Source organism: Ursus arctos, unplaced genomic scaffold (assembly GCF_023065955.2).
Source record: "Ursus arctos isolate Adak ecotype North America unplaced genomic scaffold, UrsArc2.0 scaffold_8, whole genome shotgun sequence".
NCBI lineage: Eukaryota > Metazoa > Chordata > Mammalia > Carnivora > Ursidae > Ursus > Ursus arctos.
Window position 1 is genome coordinate 66,253,345 of NW_026623100.1, and position 19,530 is coordinate 66,272,874.

General features: G+C 57.3%; 1 protein-coding gene and 1 long non-coding RNA gene across 3 annotated transcripts in view; one reads left to right on the forward strand and one right to left on the reverse strand.

Annotated features, from left to right (window-relative positions):
- Nucleotides 1-1,316: 1,316 nt before the first annotated feature.
- LOC130543138 (uncharacterized) lies at nt 1,317-4,641 on the reverse strand. The gene is made up of 3 exons (XR_008958227.1): nt 4,478-4,641; nt 2,356-2,505; nt 1,317-1,831 (listed from the first exon to the last, which is right to left on the reverse strand). It is a non-coding gene; the product is annotated as an uncharacterized LOC130543138 (long non-coding RNA).
- Nucleotides 2,680-19,530, forward strand: part of DNMT3A (DNA methyltransferase 3 alpha) — a 101,913-nt gene continuing 85,062 nt past the window's right edge. Inside the window, exon 1 of one of the 2 annotated variants that reach the window (XM_026520123.4) lies at nt 2,680-2,754. The gene's annotated coding sequence lies outside the window, so the exon portion shown is untranslated. Of the gene's footprint in view, nt 2,755-3,258; nt 3,344-19,530 lie in introns of those variants that run through there. The other variant, XM_057309179.1, reaches the window with a different exon arrangement.

The following is a 19,530-nucleotide window of genomic DNA, read 5'->3' on the forward strand; positions in this document are numbered from 1 at the left end:
GGTATAACATAAAATTGCCACCTTCACCGTTTCGAAGTGTAGAGTTCCGAGGCAGTAAGTACGCTCTCATAGTGTGCAGCCATCGCCACGTCCACTTCCAGAACTCTTTCCATCTTTCCACACTGAAGCTCTGTACCCACCAAACACGCGCTTCCCACTCCTCACGCCCACCCCACGCGCCCCAGTCCCTGGCGGCCACCATTCTGCTTCGTCTCTATGAATCTGACTACTCTGGGTACCTCCCGTAGGTGGAATCACACAACATTTGTCCTTTTGTGTCTGACTTATTTCACTTAGCAGAGTGTCTTCAGGGTTGATCCATGTTGTGGCAGCTTTCAGAATGTCCTTCCCCTTTAAGGCTGAATAACATTCCATGGACCGTATACGCCACATTGTATTTATCTGTTCATCTATTCGTGAACATCTGGGTGGTCTTCACCTTTTGGCTACTGCAAACAATACTGCTATGAACACTGGGGTACAAGTAGAGACTATGAGAGTCTCTGCTTTTGGTTCCTTCGGGTCTATACGTAGAAGTGGAATTGCTGGATTGTATGGTAATTCTATGTTTAATTTTTGTGAGGAGACACCGTACTGTCTTCCGCAGAACTTTTGTGATTTTAAGTCATGAAAATTTGGGGTTGTTTGCAATATTGCAGGATAACCCTAGACTATCCTGATACTGCCCCTTGCTCCGGATAATCTAGGATCAACCAGGATTCTGGTCAGGCCACAGTGGAACGGACAGAAGTGAGGGGGTCTAGGAGCCCGAAGGCTAAATCAGTCGGAGTCAGACCCAGTGTGATGTGTGGGGAGGAGGGCCAAGTAGAGTTAGCCAGCACTGAGATGCCTCTTCTCGGGACCACCTGGAGGGGCCACGTCAGGGCTAGGTTCCAGAACCAAAACTGCAGCCACATGGTTGCTTCTTGCTGGACACAAACCCCCTCTAACATGGTCATCTTGGGCCTCTTGACCCCAGCAACACAGATATCCAAGGTCACACACATTTTGGGCTCCCAGTGACTTCATCATAAATAGTTCTACTCAATAGAAACTTAACTTTGCTCTTCTTGACCTGAGAATCTCAGCTTGTGGAGAGCAACTATAATGTTTTAAAAGTGTGAGGTGGTGATGTCAGGGTCCGATGGACCAGGTTTTGAATCCTGGTTCTGTGACTTCCCCAACTGTGTGGCTTTGACTAAGCCTCAGTTTCTTCCTCTGTAGAGTGAGGATAATATAAACTACCACATAGGTTCGGCAAGGACTAAGGGAAATGTGCCAGGTCCGGTGCCTGGCGCACAGGAGGCACTCAGGAAACAGTCGCTGCTATTTGGGGGCAGTATTATATAAGCCCTTGAGGAAGGGAGAGGCATGGCGCCATCTTTCTGAACACGGCCTTCCCCTTAGCCATGCTTCAGAGTATTTGCGGGTGCCTGTCTTGATGTGGAAAGCAAAGCGGCAAGGAGCCTGCAATGCACACATTCATTCAACAGATGTTTATTGAGAACCTACTGGGCGTCAGGTGCCAAGCTACAGATGTGGTTCCTGTCCTCAAGGGGGAAACAGCATGAGTCTCTGGAACTGGACAGGTGAATCCACGGATAGCAGGGCCTGTCATCAGTGGCATGGGGCGACCACTTGAGTGAGGCTGACACTGAAAGAGGCCAGGACGATTGTGTGGAGAGTGGCCTCTGACCTTGAGGCTGGGGAGTGGGGAAGACTGTTGGTTGTGGGAGCATTCCTTCCAGAAGGAAAACTTCTTGGACGAAAGTTGGGTTCCATGTCTCAAAGAGTTAGGTAACTCTGTTCCTGTGCCCTCAAAGGGGTGAAGCTGGAGGGGGAGAAGGGAAAAGTAGGACTGGTTTCAGCAGTGAGGGCCTGAGTACCCATCTTTGGGACCCCCCACCCACAAGTGGGATGATGGGTGCCTGCGGAATGGAGCACTCCATGCCCTGGGTCAGAGAGCTCAGGGCACTGCCATGTGGCTGAAGTGCTAGGAGGATTGGGGGTGCACAGTAGGAGAGGCTGGTGGAGGTATGGGCAGAAGTGGAGAGCCAGGCTGGGGGGATCAGGGGGCCCAGCACCAAGCCCGAGAGGTAGCAGTTGGGAAAGTGATGAGCAGAGGGTGGCTGTGCTGACAGAAGTAGACAGAGATGCCCCAAGTCAGAAACCTGGAGCCCGTAGAACTCTCTGGGAAATGAGAACAACCCCCGCGAGAAAGGGGTGAGTAAGCGTGAGGGTGGAGTGTAGGTGTGCAGAATCTTCGAGCTGGAAGGGATCTTCAATGTCATTTAGTTCAACCTCCCACCCCATGAAGTCTTTCAGTCTTCCACTGTCCAACTGAGGGCACTCAACTCTACTTGGACACTTCAAGGTATGGGGAGCTCACTCCCTCTAAGGGGACTCATCCTATAGAAGTGCCCGAGCCTCCAAGACGGCCTGGATGGACCTGGCGCCTCGACCTTCGTCCTGTTGAGTGGGCTGGCCTCCACTCGGCGGCTGCACCTGGCGGGGGTGGCAGGTCGGGTGGGGATTGCGGTGCGGATGGGCCGGCGCTGCTGTCCCCAGCCCCAGTGCTGAGGCAGGCAGAGTGCAGTGGGCTCTGGTGGAGGTCGGGAGAACTGCAGGGTGAAGGCCGCCGGGGGCTCCGCGGGCTTCTGGGGGGAGGCACTTGACACCGGCCCGGGGAGAGGAGGGGCCGCTGTCCCTGCGGCCAGTGCTGGATGCGGGGACCCAGCGCAGAGGCAGCGCCAGGTAGCGGGGCACCCCGCGGGGGGTGGGGGGGAGGGCTGCAGCAAGGCCCCCGGCGGAGTGGCCCGGAGCGCGGCCGCGGAGGGGTGCCCAGGCCCAGCTCAGGGTCTGGGCACTGCGGGGTCCGGCCCTCCGTCTCGCAGCGTGCGTAGACCCCCGGCGGGGCCGCAGAGGCCGGGAAGTCGGGCCGAGGGCGCTAGGACCGGCCGCGCGCCCAGGCCGCTACCGCCGCGGCGCCCCGGGGCCCCCCAGTCGGCGCTGCCTCCCGGGCCGGCTCCGCAGCGCCGGGGCCGGGGCCAGCGCGGCCGCGGGGGGCGAGCAGCGGGCGGAGGCCTGGGCCCGCGGGCGGCCGGAGGGAGGGAAGGAGGAAGGCGGAGAGAAGGGGTGGGAGGGGGGGACCCGGCAGAGGAGGCGGAGAGAGGGAGCGCGACAGCGAGCGGAGGGAGGGAGCGAGCGAGGCAGGCAGGCGGGCCGGGAGGGAGGGAGGGCGCGCGGGCGGCGGCGGCGGCGGCGAGAGCAGAGGACGAGCCGGGACGCGGCGCCGCGGCACCAGGGCGCGCAGCCGGGCCGGCCCGACCCCACCGGCCACACGGTAATGAGCGCCGCTGCTGGCGGCCCGGGAGGCCGGCCCGGAGGCGGGCGGGGAGGAGGGGAGGCCGGGCGGGGGACACGGCGGCGGGCAGTGCCCGGCTCGGGGCACGCTCCCGGACCCCTGCAACTCGGCGCCGGGCGCTCGCGGGGCCAGGGCTGCGGGCGGGGACGGCGGGCCGGGCTGGCCAGGGCGGCGCGGGGGATTTGAGGGTTTGTTTATGTCCCCGCGGGCTCGGCAGGCGCCCCCTCCCGTCCCGCCCGCTCCCGGCGCGGAGCCCCCTCCCCGCCCCCGCCCGGCTCTGGGCTCAAGTTCAAGTCTATACAATGCCGCGGGGGGCCCCCTCCACCGCCGGCCTCAGCCGCGGTGCCCGGCTCGGCGCTGCCGCAGGGGCCCCGGCCTGGCCGCCCCCGCCTTCCGGGCTCTGCCCCCGCCCCGGGGCCCCGCCTGGGGCCTGCGGCCGGGGCGCTGGAGGGCGCGGACCCCGACCCGGAATGATCGGCTCCCGCCGCGGCCCGCAGGGAGCGGGGGAGGGGGCGGGGGCCGGGCCCCGCGCAGGCTCCGCGGCGGCGGCAGAAAATGGCAGCCTGGCACGACCCGGCCCCCCGCCCCTCCCCCCGGCTCCCGGCCCTCCTCGGCCCGGCGGGGCGGAGGACCCGGGAGGCCCCCGGGGGCGGGCCGAGGGGTGATCCGGGGGCCGGGCCGGGGAGCGCTGCGCAGCGATCCTCCTCCGGCCACCTGTGGCTGGGGGTGCGGGGTGCCAGCGGATCTGGGAGGGGCGGCGGGGGTGGGGAGAGTGCCACTTGGGGGGCACACCTCCCCGCGGAGGGCCGGGCAGCGCGCGGGGGGGGACGTCGTGCCTGGCTCCTCCCTGCCCCCGCCGCGGGCCGTGGGAGCCGGGGCGGCGGCGGCGGCGGCGGCGGTGGCGGCGGTGGCGGCGGCGCCGCAGTGTGGGGGCGGGGCGGGGGCGGGCGAAGATCCCGGGCCGGGGCCGCGGGGACCGGAAAACGCGGGGATGGGAGCTGCGGGCCAGGGCCAGGGCCGGGAGCGGCGCGGGTGGGAGCGCCCGGGGTCGCCCCCTGCAGCAGCACCCCCCGTCGCACACACACGCACGCGGACACACTCACGCACACGCACCCCCGCTGGGCCGGTGCAGACGTGTCCTTGAAAGCTTCGCATCTGCACAGTGAAGGACGAGGCCTCGCAGAGGCTGCAGATCGGGGTCTTCGGCCCCGCGGCCCCGCGCCCCAGGAGACCCCGAGCTTCGGAGCCGCAGGCGGCCGCGGTCCGTGTCCCGCCCTCACCCCGGCTCCCCTCCCCCAGGCCGCCCTGCCCTCCCTCCCACTCGGCGCGGACCGAGCTGGCGTGGGTCCAGGGCCCGCCCCCGGCCTCCCCCAGCCCCCCATCGCTGGGGCCCGCGGCCCTCCGGCTGCCAAACTGCATTTCGCTTTCCTGGAACCTCCCTTCTTGGGGGCACCCACTCTCCTCCCACCCCCCCTCTGTTATTTCCCACTTTTCTCTCCCCCACTTTTCTATCCCCAACGTCCTTCCACCTCTCTCTCCTGCAAAGCCAGTTGAGTAGGTGTTGCTGCCCTGGTTGGGGAGTGGGGGCTTGCTGAGTCTCGGGGGCTTTCTTCCCCTGCTCCTGAGGGGAGCCCCCTGTGGCTGCACCTTGACCCAAGATGGCGTCCAGCACCCAGCTGGGCAGCTCCCGCCTGAGGGCGGGGGAGGAAGGGCAGCGGGGTGTGGGGGGCACTCAGAGCCACTCCACGCGCCCCCTCCCAAACTAGCAGGGACAGGAGCCTGGGCGAGAAGCGCCCTCTGCCCTGTGACCCAGCTTGCCCCTCGCTGCCATGCCCAGAGACTGCCATCAGCATCCCTGGGGGACTGCTCAGTCTTCATGTTTCACCCTGGGCTGCCAGCGGCTGAACCGGCTTCCAGTCTCCTGGGCTGGCGGGCTGTGAAGGGATCCTGGGATCAGGTGCTGCTCTGCTGTGCCTCCTCCCTTCCAGGCAGATGTGACAGCTGCAGCCAGGGAAGCTTTTCTCCTTCGGCGGCGGCGTTGCTGGAGTGTTAGGACTGGCCTGTGGGATCTGGGGAGCCCAGCTGTTAGGCGGAGGGACCCTGTTTGGGTTGTCCTCTCTGCTGGCAGGGGCTATCTTTTGGTGGCTTCTGAGCTGCCTGGCTTTGGGAGGCTGGGGTTGTCAGGAGTTCCTGCTAGGCTTCTGGGGCAAGGTGGTCCCCCTGTGCCTCCAGGTCCTATTGAGGAGAGCCTGGTTGGTTGACAGGCAACTGTGAAAGTGTGAGCGTGCGTGCCTGTGTGTGCGTGTGCATGTGCTGCACCCAGGCAGGGGCCGGCCGACTTGTGCCTCAGCTCTGGCACCTGCCTGCCTTCCTCCCTTCCCCGGCCCCACTGCTTTGGGCCCTGGCTCCGTCTCTGCACTCTTCTCCAGCTGCTTGGTACCGGTCTGCAGCTACTCCTCAGAAGCATAGCCCCTGCCCTGGCTCAGGCTGACCCATGTTCTCCTTGTTTTCCACCCCAGGTCTGGGGGGGCGGGTGGCTGCAATAGGAGGCCGGCCTTAAAAAGGTGAATTCCTTCTAGAATCGAGGCGTGCCGGGTGCACAGTGCAAGGGCAGCCCCCCTAGCCCTGGAGAGGACGACCGGACGGTGGCCATCTGTCAGGGTGTCTGCAGACAGGATTCCTCTGTGGGGTGGGGGTTGGACTGGAGCTTGGAGGTCCATTCCAACTTTGAAATTCTATGGCTCTGATTCTACTGGTGGAATTTCAGAACCAGGAATGGGGGCGGGGTGGTCTGTTTTCACCATACAGCGGTAATCCGGAAAGGCTTCCAAGGAGAGGAGGTCTGAGAGAGCAAGGCCTCCTGGGGGATGGGCCTTTGAAAGGAAAAGGTGGCTCGAGGGTTGGGGGCCCTGCAAGGAGAGAGGTTTGTCACAGGTGACTCCACAGAGAGTGTAAAAATACAGCCTCGGGGTGAAGCTTCACACGCGTGTGTCCTTCTGTAGGCTTATGTGTAAATCTGTGTGTGCACGTAATTTCTGAGGTTTTTTTCCCCCGAGTTCAATTCATAATATGCTCTCGAGTCCCTTGTGAATATTTTCCTATCACAGTCACACATCACTGCCAACGGTCCTCTGAAAAAGGCTGCAAGAAATGCAGGACAAGCTATAAAATGCTTGCCCAGCGTGACTTGGCCCCACACTGTCCCGTCTCCTGCTCTCTCCCATAAGCCTGTGGTTTCCACAGGACAAGGATCTTGACTTGGCTGCCTCCGGGTCCCCCATCAGACATTTAGTGGGGCCTCCATGGGTGTCTGCTGGACGGTGGGGGAGCTTGCTACACATCTGTGTTTTGGGTCCCTGCCCTCTCCCTAGCGGTGGCCAGGCAAGGCTCCTTTTGTTGAGAAGTATACAGGAGACTCGGAGGAGTCTTACCTGCTCCCTAATGGGTAAGTTAAGAATAGACCACTCGATCCTCATTACTGGGCCTGAAATGTTACCATTAGTATCCAAGCCTTACAATTTAGGCTTGAAAGAGAACTTTTAAGCTCTGAGAGCACTTGGAGCTGGGTTGGGACTGTTAGGGTGTGGGGCCAGACCCTGAGGCCAGAAGAGCCAGTCCTGAGCCTTTCCCTGTTTGCTTCATGCTGCTTGTGCGGGCCTGGGGTCCCTGACTCAGTGTGTGGTGTGTGGCATGGCGCTTGGGAATTGTTTCCACTTCCACTTTGGTATCTAATAGGTGGGAGAGCCAGTTAGGAGCGCTCCCCCCCCCCCCCCGCCCTTGGAAGCTGGGCATCTCCATAGGCCTGAGTTTGGCCTCCCTGAGGGCTTTCATGGTAAACTAAGGTGCCAGATACCTTTCCTCCCAAATCTTGAGGGCTTGTTTTCAGTCTAGTCTCTCTTTGACTATTTTTCCCCAAAAAAAACAACAACAAAAAAAACCAAAACCAAAACCAAATCTGAGACCCATGAAGTGTCAGAGATGTGTGTGTCTGTGTATGTGTGAGTGTGTTCCAGCCTGCCTCCACTTGGCTGAATGTTGTGGGCAAGACAGGGTGTGGTGCACGTGTGTCTGTGCAGACTGTGTACGCGGTGTGCAGCCGCGTGGGGAGAGATGTGACTTGCTTAGAAATGAGCCCGTTTTGAGGCATCCGAAGTGAGGGTCCTGGAGTCAGCCACTTCCCTGCGGCGAGATCTGGGGCAGCTAACTTAATTACTCTGTGCCTCTGTTTCCTCACCTGTACCGTGGAAATAAGATGCGGCCGTACTTAGGGTTGTCGTGAGGATTCCGGGGACAGCGTGCGTTCCTCCCTTAGCGGAATGTCAATGCCCAGTGTTTGGGCAGCATGGGTGGACCGACGCTGCAGGAAGTGCTCTCAGAAGCCTTGTCCACCTTCCTGCCTCTTTTGCACAATCTTGGACAACGGAGAAAATTGCTGATCCTGATTGACGGAGCTTCAGAGGGGAGGGCTCCTCAGTGCCACTTGGCAGTCTCTTCCGGAGTGTAACAGATCACACTGTGAACAGGTTGTCTGTGTGCTCACCTTAAATCCCTCACGCCGGAGTTCCAGCTCTTTATTCGGATCTTACCTTGAGCATCCCGTGTTTGCTTGCTGAGCATTTCCTGTGGGCAAGGCCCTGTACTAGGATTTGAGGGGACACAGAATGAGTTCAGGATGAGCCCAGCTAATTAATCACCATAGACCAAAGTCACAGGAGAGGGAGAAATAAAGCGCTCAAAGGACAGTGAGGTCACAACGACCTGAGGGGATCAGGGAAGGCTTCTTGGAACAGGTGGTACCTAAGATGGGCCTTAAAGCACTGAGGCGGGGCTTCCAGGCTGAAGGGAGGAAGCCAAGCTGTGGGGAAAGGGGTGGCTGGAGTGTGGGGGAGATGCTGGGGGGTGGAGTGGGGCCCCCGGTGTGCTGGGGGCCACACTGAGGCCCCACATCGATTTGGGGAGAGCGGCCCCTGTTCTGTGTAACTCCTGCTTGTCCTGTGGACAATCGTTTTGAACTACCCTGCTTGTCGTGGCTTTATGGGGTGGAGTGGGGTGGGGAGAAGCCAGAGGGACGACAGGGAGGGCAGGGAAGGGGCCAACGGAGCTCATTTGCTGTAGGCGCTTGATGAGCCCTTTATATTCCATAGATGAGCACTTAAGAGCTCAGACTTGGAGGGAAACAGAGCATATTTAAATCACACCAACCCCAGGGGGCTGTGGCGATTAAGGGGAACACCAGCCAGGGTAAGATCTGCATGCCAGTGAGGGCAACCGGCAACCAACCGTGGTATGAATGGGGAGGAGGAGGGTCCCTGGCCTCCCATTGCTTCCCCTCACCCAGGCTGAGGTGCCCCAGCATCCAGAACATTCCTGCAAGGGGCTGTGAGTGGGAGGGGAATGAGGGAAATGAGGGCTGCAGAAGCTGACTCTGCCCTTCTCTCCAGTCTCCCTCCAGCACATGCAGTCGAACTGAGCCCCCGGTTCCAAGGGGATGTGACCTGGGCGTGGCTGCAGGTGCCTGGCAGCCCCCAGCAAGGACAGCTAGTGGTCAGGGCCCTCCAGGCCACATCTCCCTTGCTGATCACATCCAGGCCAGGCCTGTCTGGAGGACAGCGACAGGGGGAGGAGGTGCAGACGTCTGGGGCTTTCCTAACCGAATCCCTGTAGGGAGTGGAATTTTTTTTTTTTCAACCATAGCTAAGCATGGTCCACTCCAGTCCTGCTGAGGTCCCCTCTGACTCCTAAGGCTTCCCAGCCTTATTTACTTCCATACCCAGGTTCCTGTTTTCTCTTTCCTGCGGTCATGGCCCTGCTCACTGTCATCCCTATTGATCTTCCCTCTCTGTTTCTGTTTCAAATGTCAAGGTCATTTTTATTCTGAGCCAGTTGTTAGCTGCCCTGTCTGGGTATATTGAGGGAACAGTGGACCATCTCTCCCAGCTAGTAAGCGGATGGTCAGAACTTGGGTGTCCTTGACTCCTACTCTAGTACTCTGCTGTGTGCTGTGTAGATGAATCTGGGGGTTGGTACAGATGTTCTGGACTTAAGAGATGACCTAGATCCCTGTGTTCCAGTGGTCCTTACTTGAACAGGTTAAAAGATGCTCAGACGGGACCTTATGGGACGGTGGGGTCAGATCTGTGGCTTATTGAGCCCTGGATTGGACCAGGCCACGTCACGGTGAATGTTGGGGAATGCTTGGACTGGGAGGCCATGAGGCTGGGGGCTCTGGAAGTGTTCCTCCCCTCAGAGAGGACCCTGAGAGGGGCTGGCGAGGGCCGGCAGGCCCGTGCCTGGCAGGTGGGTTCCTCTAACACTCCAGCAACCAGAACCTGGGGGCTTCTTGAGAGAATGGTCCTGTGTGATTAATTTTAGAGATTCTGCGAAGATAAATACATTTATGGATAAAGGGGAATCTATTTAGATTTGATATGTCTATTCTGATGTGTTAAGTGTCCGCAATATGGTGTTGGGTAACCCACAAAAGCAGCGTACAGAGTGTAATCTTGTTTTTGTAAAATCCTTTAAAATAAACACAAATATACATGGACAGAAAAAGTTGTTCTGGAAGGATACACAGCAGACCTGTCAACAAAGACTTTGCCTTTTTACTTTATATGCTTTATACGTTTTTGTAATCTTTGAAAAAATGTAAACGCACATGTGTTACTTTTTAATGACAACAACAAAAATAAATAAAACCACACTTTTTAAAGCTTCTGGATAAGAACATGAAAAAGATTTGAGTCATGCTAGGCTGGAACGATAACTCTTTTTTTTTTTTTTAAAGATTATTTATTTATTTATTTATTTATTTATTTATTTAACAGAGATAGACAGCCAGCGAGAGAGAGGGAACACAAGCAGGGGGAGTGGGAGAGGAAGAAGCAGGCTCCCGGCGGAGGAGCCCAATGTGGGACTCGATCCCGGTACGCCGGGATCACGCCCTGAGCCGAAGGCAGACGCCTAACGACTGCACTACCCAGGCGCCCCAGGATGACTCTTTTTTATAATGGATAAGAAATGAGCTTGGAGACTGACAGCAGAGGGTAGGGCCACTCAGGTACCTGTCCTTCCCGGAAGGGTTGCAGGGAGAAATAGTACAGATGCTGGGGGCCTCTAAGCAAAGGCTGGGCTAAGTGGGCGAGTGGAAAATAGGCAGCTGGCTGAATCCCCGTCTGTGCCAGGGCCAGCGGGCCAAGTTAGCTTTATAGGATGGTGTTCACCCGGATGGGAAACAGATCATTGAGGGTCTTCACAGAAGGCTTCGATCTGGTGGCTCTTGTGGCCCAGATGGTTCCCTGGGAACAGGAGGTATAACCAGGGCCGGGTCCCAGGGTGGAGCTCAGGCGACCCATCCCTGACACAGGGACAGCCTGGGGAGCTGCGCACAGAGAGGACAGAATGGGGCTTTGGGAGGCCCCCAGAAAGGGATGGAAAGGGTTCTGGGGAGCTCATCTGGCACGTGGGCTGAAGCTGCACCCAGCTCTGTGATCTGGAGGCCCACGAGTGGGTGGCAGTGACCCAGGGGACAGGGTGGAGAGGTGAGAAAAGGCAGCTACAAATTCCTCTGCCTGTTGCTTGGCAACAGCTCCCATCTTCCCCTTCCACAGCCCCTCCCCCAGTGCCAGCCCCCACCCCCACCCATGGGTGCCTTCTTGGAGTTTGCTTTCCCCTCTGAGGCTGCCTGTTTAACATGACACGAGAAAGGGTATGCGTCCTTGTCCGTCTCTGTCCCTGCCCTGAATTAAGGCAGGAAGATACATACAGGACCACACAAGCAAGCGTGGAGCAGGTCCCTCTACCCCCCCCCCCCCAGCCCTGCGCCCTGAGTCCTGGCAGGCGGGCGGGGGCAGATGTGCATCTCGGTGCTCCTAGCTCGCAGTGGCTGTGGGCCTCCATGTCCTCGTGTCCTCGTGCCACAGGCTCTGCATCTGTGCTTCGGGGAGGATGGCCTCTGCCTCGTGCCTCTTACCCGTGGTGCCCGAGTCAAATTAACACTGTCTGAGACAGCTGGCGCTGTTCCTGGCACACAGTAGGTGGCCAGAAGGTAGGAGTTCCTTTTCTTTAAGTGGGGTCACGAGACAGCTGCATGAGGGTTTCTGTGGGGACCGGGCAAGACGACCCCCGTGAAGGCCCTGTTGCTCCGTCAGACCCTGCAAATGTCGTCTGTCATCCGCACTGTAGGGGTCTCAGGGCCTCCGGAAAGCCAGCATTCGGCTGGTCGATCTGTGAGCCCTCAGGCCCTGGCCGCCTGGTCTCTGGGCCTTTGCTCAGGATGCACTAACTTCCATCTTGCTAGCGTCCATGCCCACTGGGGACCTCGCTGGTCCCCTAAGTCCTGGGCCTCCTCTCTCGCTGCCCTCTGGTCTCTTTGGGTCCAGAGCAGGCAGTGACCTCTCTGCCGGGTTCTGGCCCTGCTGGCAGGGCCGGCTCTGCCCCCTGGCCTGGAGGCATGGGAGGGTCTAGACCGCAGCGGGCCTGGCAGCTGGTGCACAGCAATGGAGCCTAATGGTTTTATGCCCAGCAACAATGTGGTGCCTATTGCCATCCTCTCACGGCCGGACTCCCCGCCCATCTGGTGGTGGCCTGAGGGCCTGCCTAGTACTGGAGGCTCAGCTGGGAAGCCCAGTGGGGCCGGGCAGTTGCTTCTCTGTTTTTTTTTCTGTCAACACGCTCTACACAGTCTGGACTCCAGGAGAGCTGGGGTTCAGCACAGCGAGCGTCTGGGGCCCCACCTTGGCAGGCCTGGCGGCTCTCGAGTTTCTGTCCAGAGGTCCCTTGCTTCAGATCCTTGAATAATGTTCATCTGTTCATTTATTCAAGACCTACTATGTGCCAGGCACTGGCCACAAAGACGAAAGAGACTGAGCTGGTCTCTACGCCCACAGCGAGATGCATCTGAGCAGGGCGATGATTCGAATACAGGCTGGGGGAGAGAGCTCTGGACGTCACGGGGCCTCAGAGAAGCGATGTCTCCTTCAGAGGGGAGAGAAAATCAGGAAGGGCTTTTTTTTTTCTAATGGAAATTTCTTTGACCTGTACTGTTAAATGAGCTTCAGGTGTACGACATAGTGAGTCGGCAATGACATAAGGAAGTGCTAAAGATGCTTGAACAGGGTGTCAAAGGGCAGGGAGCAGTGAGCCCGGGGGTCAAGGGCATTTTCTGACCTGATGGGCTGTGAGGAATGGTGGCCTGTGGGGGCGGGGCTGGAGCTGGACCATGGAAGGCCTGGAGTAACGTGCCCGTGTTTATATCTGAGAGCGCACCTAGGGGCCTCCGGGCAGAGAGATTGGACAAGAGGATGGGGGCAGGGAGCCCAGGCAGAAGGGGAGCAGCAGCCTGGACATGGAGGCGGGGTACTCCGTGAGGCATTTCGGGAGCAGAGCTGGCGGGAACGGCTGGGCCGTGTCACCTGGCCAGATGCGTGGGTGGAGGTGGCAGCCTCTGAGAGGCACAGGTGGGGGTAGCCTGGGAGAGCCCTGGGGGTGCTTCACGTGGGGGAAGGGACTGGAGTTGGGGAGCCCAGGGTGGGGCCCGGTCCAGCATGATGGATTAGAAGGGCAGGCACATTTTCTTCCATAACTGTAGCCATCCCTGTAGATTTTTGAGGAGGGACATAACTGGGGGAATCCTGATGTTTGGGACCCTGAGCAGGGGCTTGTACTTCTCAGGAGTCCCCTCAAAAGATGAAGCTCGGGTACCTGGGTAGCTCAGTCAGTTAAGGTTAAGTGTCTGCCTGCCTTAGGGCTCAGGTCATGATCCCAGGGCCTTAGGGCTCAGGTCATGATCCCAGAGTCTTGGGATCCCCACCTGGCCTCGGGCTCCGTGCTCAGTGGGGAGTCTGCTCCTGCCTCTGCCCCTCCCCCTGCTCATGCTCTCTCTCGCTTTCTAATAACGTCTTTAAAAAAAAAGAAAGAAAGAAGAAGAGCCTCTAAGGCCTCGACTCTGTCCCTGGGCTCCCTGGCTGCAGGACCTGGGTGAGTCCTGTCGCCCTTTGAGAATAGTATGTGAATTGCAAAGTTGGCATCCGCCCTCCCTTCAGAGGCAGGCCTGCGAGATCACTGTGGATAAGCTGGGGACAAGCTGGGGACAGCAGTTTTGGGAATCAAGTAAAAGAAACAAGCAAAAACTTTCTCTAAAATAGAAGTGAGTCTTCTGTATGTCACAGGAAGGGCCATTTCCAAAGAACTTCTAGAAGAATGACACAAGCTGGGATAGCACCACTGAGAGAAGTGTGGCATCATGCCAGGGCCACCAGACCCAGTGCTGGACAGACAGGGGTCTCGCCTTGGCCCTGCCGCCTCCTCGCCGCACCCTTGGGCAGATCACGCCACGCTCCTTAGCCTCAGTTTTGCCATCTGCCAAGTGGAGATAACTTCACAGGCTTGTGTTTGCTTGTTTGAAACACTGCTTTTTGTACTAAACCTGGGTATTTTATGTCACTTGTCACACTTTTAATGTCACCCCTCTTGTAAAAGAATCCTTATGCGGTTGGCCTCACAGGTGTTTGAGAATTCACATTCCGCCGCTCCTGTTCCCCGTCTGGGGTTGAGGGGGCACACACGTGCGTGCCCCTTTCCCTCTCTCGCTGGTTGAGCTGCTTCTCGCTCTTTGCCTCTGGGAGGCCTGTCCCACCTGTCTCCTCGGTAGGTTGTGAGGAGTCCCCTGTCCTGGGCAGGTGGGCTCTCAAGCCTGGGTCACCCCGGTGTATTTGAAGAGCAGCTAGTGGACGACATGGGAGTTAGGGGAGTCGGTTCCTTTTCTCTTTGATAGAGGGGGGACAGAACTGCCCACGGCTGTGTGGAGAGCAGAGGGCAAGCGCGGGCGGAGTGCTGCTGGGACCTTGCCCAGAAGCTTCCTCGGTGTGCCAGGGAAAGGGGTGCAGGGCCCTGGTGGGGTCTGGGAGATGAGCTTGGGGTGACCCTGTCTGCACAGTGAGGCCAGCTTCCTCATGAGCGGTCACCCATGGTGACCATTGGCAGGATCCTGGCCCCTGTGACATGTAGCCACGCCCAGGGGGAGACCTTTGAAGCATCTCTGCTTTCTGCAGGAGGCTCTGCTGGGAAGATGGCTTCCGGGCCCCGGCTCCCGGGGCGGTGACGTCGGCAGGAAGGCCTGGCTGGAGTCAGGCTGTCTCTGGCTGGGCAAGGGGTTGGGGTGGGGACCACTATCGATTTGAGTGTGGAAACCAGTGCTTCTCTGGGTTTGTACAGACCTGAGCATGTACCCCGTCGGAGGGGCAGCCTTCTGGAAGCTGGGCATATATGGACTGAGGGTGTGGTGTGTAATCAAATGAAACGTACAGCATAATTAATCTGGCATGCCCTTAATGGTATGCATAATTGTGCTGCATGGTAATTAGGTGTAAATGGTAAGCAGTTCACATAAATGTTTTTGTAATTGGTATTAATTTTGCAGAGGCAAACTAAGTTTATGCGGTTTTTCTCTTCTTGCTCTGTTAGTTTTCTAGCACAGGCAATTCCTAGCTCTTGGAGGAATTCTATTGCAAATGTTTGTTTATCGGGCAATGTTTTGTGTTTTCTCTCGGAACAATGTTATGAATGGTTATGAGGTTCCCAAGCTGGTTTCCAAATGCCTCTTTGGCCCAGAACATAGGTGAAATGTATGACGCATGTGCAGGGGGTGCCTGGAGTGGGAGAGGCGTGTGTGTGTGTGTGTGTGTGTGTACATACGTGTCTGTCTACATATGTGTGTCTCTGCATGTCTATGTGTGTCTGTATCTGGCTGTGTGAGGGGGAGTGTCTGTGTGTGTGTACGTGTGCGCACGCTTGTATCTATGTGTACACATACGTGTGTCTGTGCATGTGCATCTGTCTGTGTGTATCTGTGTGTGCACGTGTGTGTGTGTGTGGCCACGGTGACAGATTCTGGGCTCTGCGGAAAAGGTTACCCGTTCTTGTGGCCAGGGGCCTTGGACTGGGGGATTAGCAGCAGACTCGGGCTTTAGCTCAGCGAGGGGACTCTGGGTCAGGCCACAGTGAGCGAGAGCCACTTGTGGGTGTGGTCTTAAGCCAGAGTCTAGGTTTCCTAAGGACACTTCACTGGCCTTTTGCCCTGGTTAATCACATAATACTTTTTTAAAGACTTACCATTTATTTAGTGCCCACTGTGTGCCAGGCACGTGCTGAACGGTTCTGGAATCCTCTCATACCTTAAAATGGGTCTATAAAGTAGGGGCTCCTATGTACTCCATTGTACGGATTGAGAAACCAAAGCCCACGTCTCTGAGTGGCAGAAGGGTTTGAGGTGGGGTCCAGCTGAGCCTCCCTGGGGCCCAAGGTGGGGACGAATGGCACCAGGGCCTCTGGGCCAGGGGCTAGTGATTCTGAGATGTGCTGCCCAGAATCTGGGGCTCTTCCTCCTCTCCTCAACCCCTTCCAGAAGAGGTTTGGTTTGGGGTGGCGCGGAGGGTGAGGGAAGGCAAACCAGGAACCAGTGGGAAGCTCATTTAGCAGTGGGTGGGGAGGGGCTGTGCCCCGGCAGCAGCTCCCAGGCCCTGAGGACCCTTTGGGGGACATCTTAGTTTTGGCCTGGGAGGGGTCAGGTAGGTGATCGCTTGGTGTCATTTGATCTCGGAGGAGTGGAAGAAGCATGCCTGTAGATGGTGGGATAACAGCAGTCACAGGCGAGCCGGGGGCTCAGCCTCCAAGGGCCTGGAGGGGTGTGGGAGGCCAGCCCCCCTTCCTTCCTGTGGTTCACTGACACCCTGACCTGGGACTCTCACAACCCTCTTCTCCCTGAGCATCTGGGGGCTGGTGGAGCCTGCAAACCAGCAGGTGTATGTCCTGGCCTGGGAAAGGTGGCATAGGAGCCCAGAGTCCCCGAAGAAGGCCTTTCCATTGGCATACTGCCTCAGGGAACTCTGCTAAGCGACCCCTAGAATGGGGCTTGTGGGGGGTCACTCTGGGCACCGCAACACTGTGCTAGGGATGTTGCAGCTGCCTGGGAGTGACTTCACACAGTCCTCTCTGCCTCAAGGGTCACCCAAAACAGGCAGAAGGGGGAGGGGTGGGAGGGGGAGACAGCTGTTGCCCATTTGGGGGGCCTGCAAGGTGCAAGACATGAACTCTGACCTCATCTGTTTGGGAAAGTAGACACATGCATATACACACGGAAAGCAAAATGACCCCACAACAGAAGCTGATTAAAGACCCCTGGATGGGTGGTCGAGGAGAAGCAATGGGAGTGAGGGGTGCTGAGGGATGGGGGAGAGGGGGCCCCGTCAGAGGAGAGAATGCTGTGAGTGGAGTCACAAGTGTGAGAATGGAGGATGTAAGCTGGGGGATAGTGACTGGTGCTGGAATGATGGGGTCAGCTGGGGGTGGGGGGGCAGGCTGCAGTGAGCCATTGGCGTGGGACCAGGCCAGAGTTTAGAATTTACTGTGGTGAAAATCATTGGCATCATGGGTTTTTTAAAAATACCAGCTTTATTGAAATATAATTCACATACCATACAATTCACCCATTTAAAGTGTGCAATCCGATGGTTTTTGGTACATCCACAGAGTTCTGCTGCCACCATTACAATCAATTTTAGAGCGTTTTCATCAGGCATCATAGGTTTTGACTGAGGAAGCCAGGTGTGGAAAATCTTTGCTGAGCGGCTGGGGTGGGAGGTAGAGGTACGAGAGGCAGGGAGCCCCGCTGCAGAGTAACCACCAAGGTTGAGGCCTGTGATGCAGAGGGCCCCGGCGGACGTGGGGGATGGAGGCCCGAGGATCGGGTGGAGTGGAGACAGCAGGGGAAGGGGGATCACAGTTCTCTTTGGGGTTCGGGGCTTCGGCAGCTGAGGGGAGGCTGGTGCCAGTTGCACAGAGGGAGACAAGCCAGAGGAAACAGGAGGCATCTGGTTCTAGAAGAGTAGGATTTTAGGTGACTGCCAGTCAGCCGGGAGGACATGTTCACAAAGGGGACTCTGAAGCCTGAGTATCTCAGCGGAGGGGCATTTAGAGGGCAGCTGAAGGTCCAGCGCAACCCCTGAGGGTGCCCACTGTGCAGAGTGGGCCTGTGCGGGGCTGAGATGGAGCAGAGGGGCCCGAGGGGTGCGAGAGTCCAGGGCATGGAGCCAGGTGGAGGCATGGATGGGGAAAGAGCCAGAGAATCCCCCACTCTGTGAACTTCCAGAAGTAGGGGTGTCTTGGGGCTCAGCAGTGGCACTCAGTAGATGATGGGCGTGCTGGAAGTGGGGTAGTGGTTGGCTGGCACGGGTGCTGAATTGAACTCAAGGACCGAGAGGATGGAAAACGGCCCTTTGAGGCTGTGGGTGACCGTATCAGTCAGAGTCCATTCAGAAAACAGAAACCACATAGTGATTTGAACAGGAAAAGTTCACTATCAAGACTTATTAACTATGACAGGGGATGGGAGTAATGAGAGATTGACTAGTAAGCAGTAAAAGGAACAGCAGAGAATCTAGAAATAGCACGTTTGAGACCAGCCACTAAGGGGAAGAGGACCCCCAGGGCTGAGACCCTAGCTGGAAACCTGCCCCCTGGAACTCACTGGAAGCCCGTCCTTTGGGTCCCAAGGAAAGCTGTGCATGAGGAAATACCTTTGCTGGAGGCACAGTCGCCACTAGATCCCCCTCGAGGGGAGTGTTGGGTGAAGCTGCTGGCCGCTGCTGGTGGTCCTACACTGCAGAGGCCCCTCCCTGCAGGAGCCCCTTCCCTGCAGGAGCCCAGTGCTGGATGGGGCAGGACTGGGCGTAGAGGAGCCGCAGGGGGGGATCTGGCTGCTGGAGGAACTGTGCATGGTGCCTCCGGGAGAGCACGGGAGAGCACGCTGGGTCTAGGAAAGATGACTCCCTTTTCTTCAGTGTCCCTCCATCACCCTCTGCTGGCAGAGTCTAACACCGGGCCTGCCGGCCAAGGAGAAATATTTCAAGGGCCTAGCTCCATTTTCACTGAGCAGGAAATGAAGGATGAATAAATCGATAACTGGCACCGTTTACTCCTTTGGCTGCTCAGTTCCATTTGCACCTTTCACGCACATTTGGGCCCCCCTACAACGACCAAATAAGCTATATTTCTACCTAGCGAGATGCAGCTATTTTTCTCACTGAGGTTCTCACCCTTTTCCCCAGATGAAGAGTCCCACCAATCATTGTATCAACCACTGTCTACATGAATAACTTCTCAAATTCAATCACAGTCCCACTGACTATTCTGTTACCTAAAGACTAAATTATAGGGGCACCTGGCTGGCTCAGTCAGTGGAGCGTGTGACTTTTTTTTTTTTTAAGATTTATTTATTTATTTGAGAGAGCGCAAGCAGGAGGGGCAAAAGGAAAGGGAGAAGGAGAGAGAATCCCAAGGAGACTCTGTGCTGAGTGCAGAGCCCGACGTGGGGCCCAATGCCCAACCCTGAGATCACAACCTGATCCAAAACCAAGAGTCGGACGCTTAAGCGACTGTGCCACCCAGGCCCCCCTGTGCGTGCGACTCTTGATCTCTGGGTTGTGAGTTCGAGCCCTTAAAAAAAAACAAAACTAAATTATAAAGTGAACTTCCAATAACTGGTGTATAAAATAATGGAAAGAAGGAGGAAAAACAAGAGAACAGTTACCATGTACAAATACACATGTATATATATCAAGTAAATAGGAAATATGCAAAACCACTACAGTTCTCATTTCTATATTTTTTCACAAGGCCACGTTTGCTGTCTGGCTCCTCTCTCCCATCGCCCACCCTACATTTCCTCTGCACTCAGCTGAACTCTCAGCAAGCCAGGCTTCTTTTACCTGGTGAGTGACCTAAACCTAGATTCTCGAAGGATCTGAATTCCCAGTTGTCCTGTCTTCTTTGTTGTTGTCGCTGTTACTGAAGTTTTCCCTTAACCTTAACTTTGGGGCATGGAAGTTCTAAGAGGTGACTGAGAGGATCCTCTGGATTTCAGACATGGTCTTCCTTGCCTCTGTTGTGAACCAGCAAGCCGATTTCTCTTTGGTAACCAGGATGGATCACCCAAGCCAGTGGGGTCCCTCCTTTTTTTTCGTCTGTTGGTTCAGTGGCACAGGGATCCAAAAAAGCCAGGCTGTTGACTTGTCTTCCAGTGGAACCATGGTGGTGGCAATCATGACATTCAGCACTGCTAGAGGGTTTCAGAGACGTGGGGACTAGATGCAGGGGTCAATGGGGGTGTA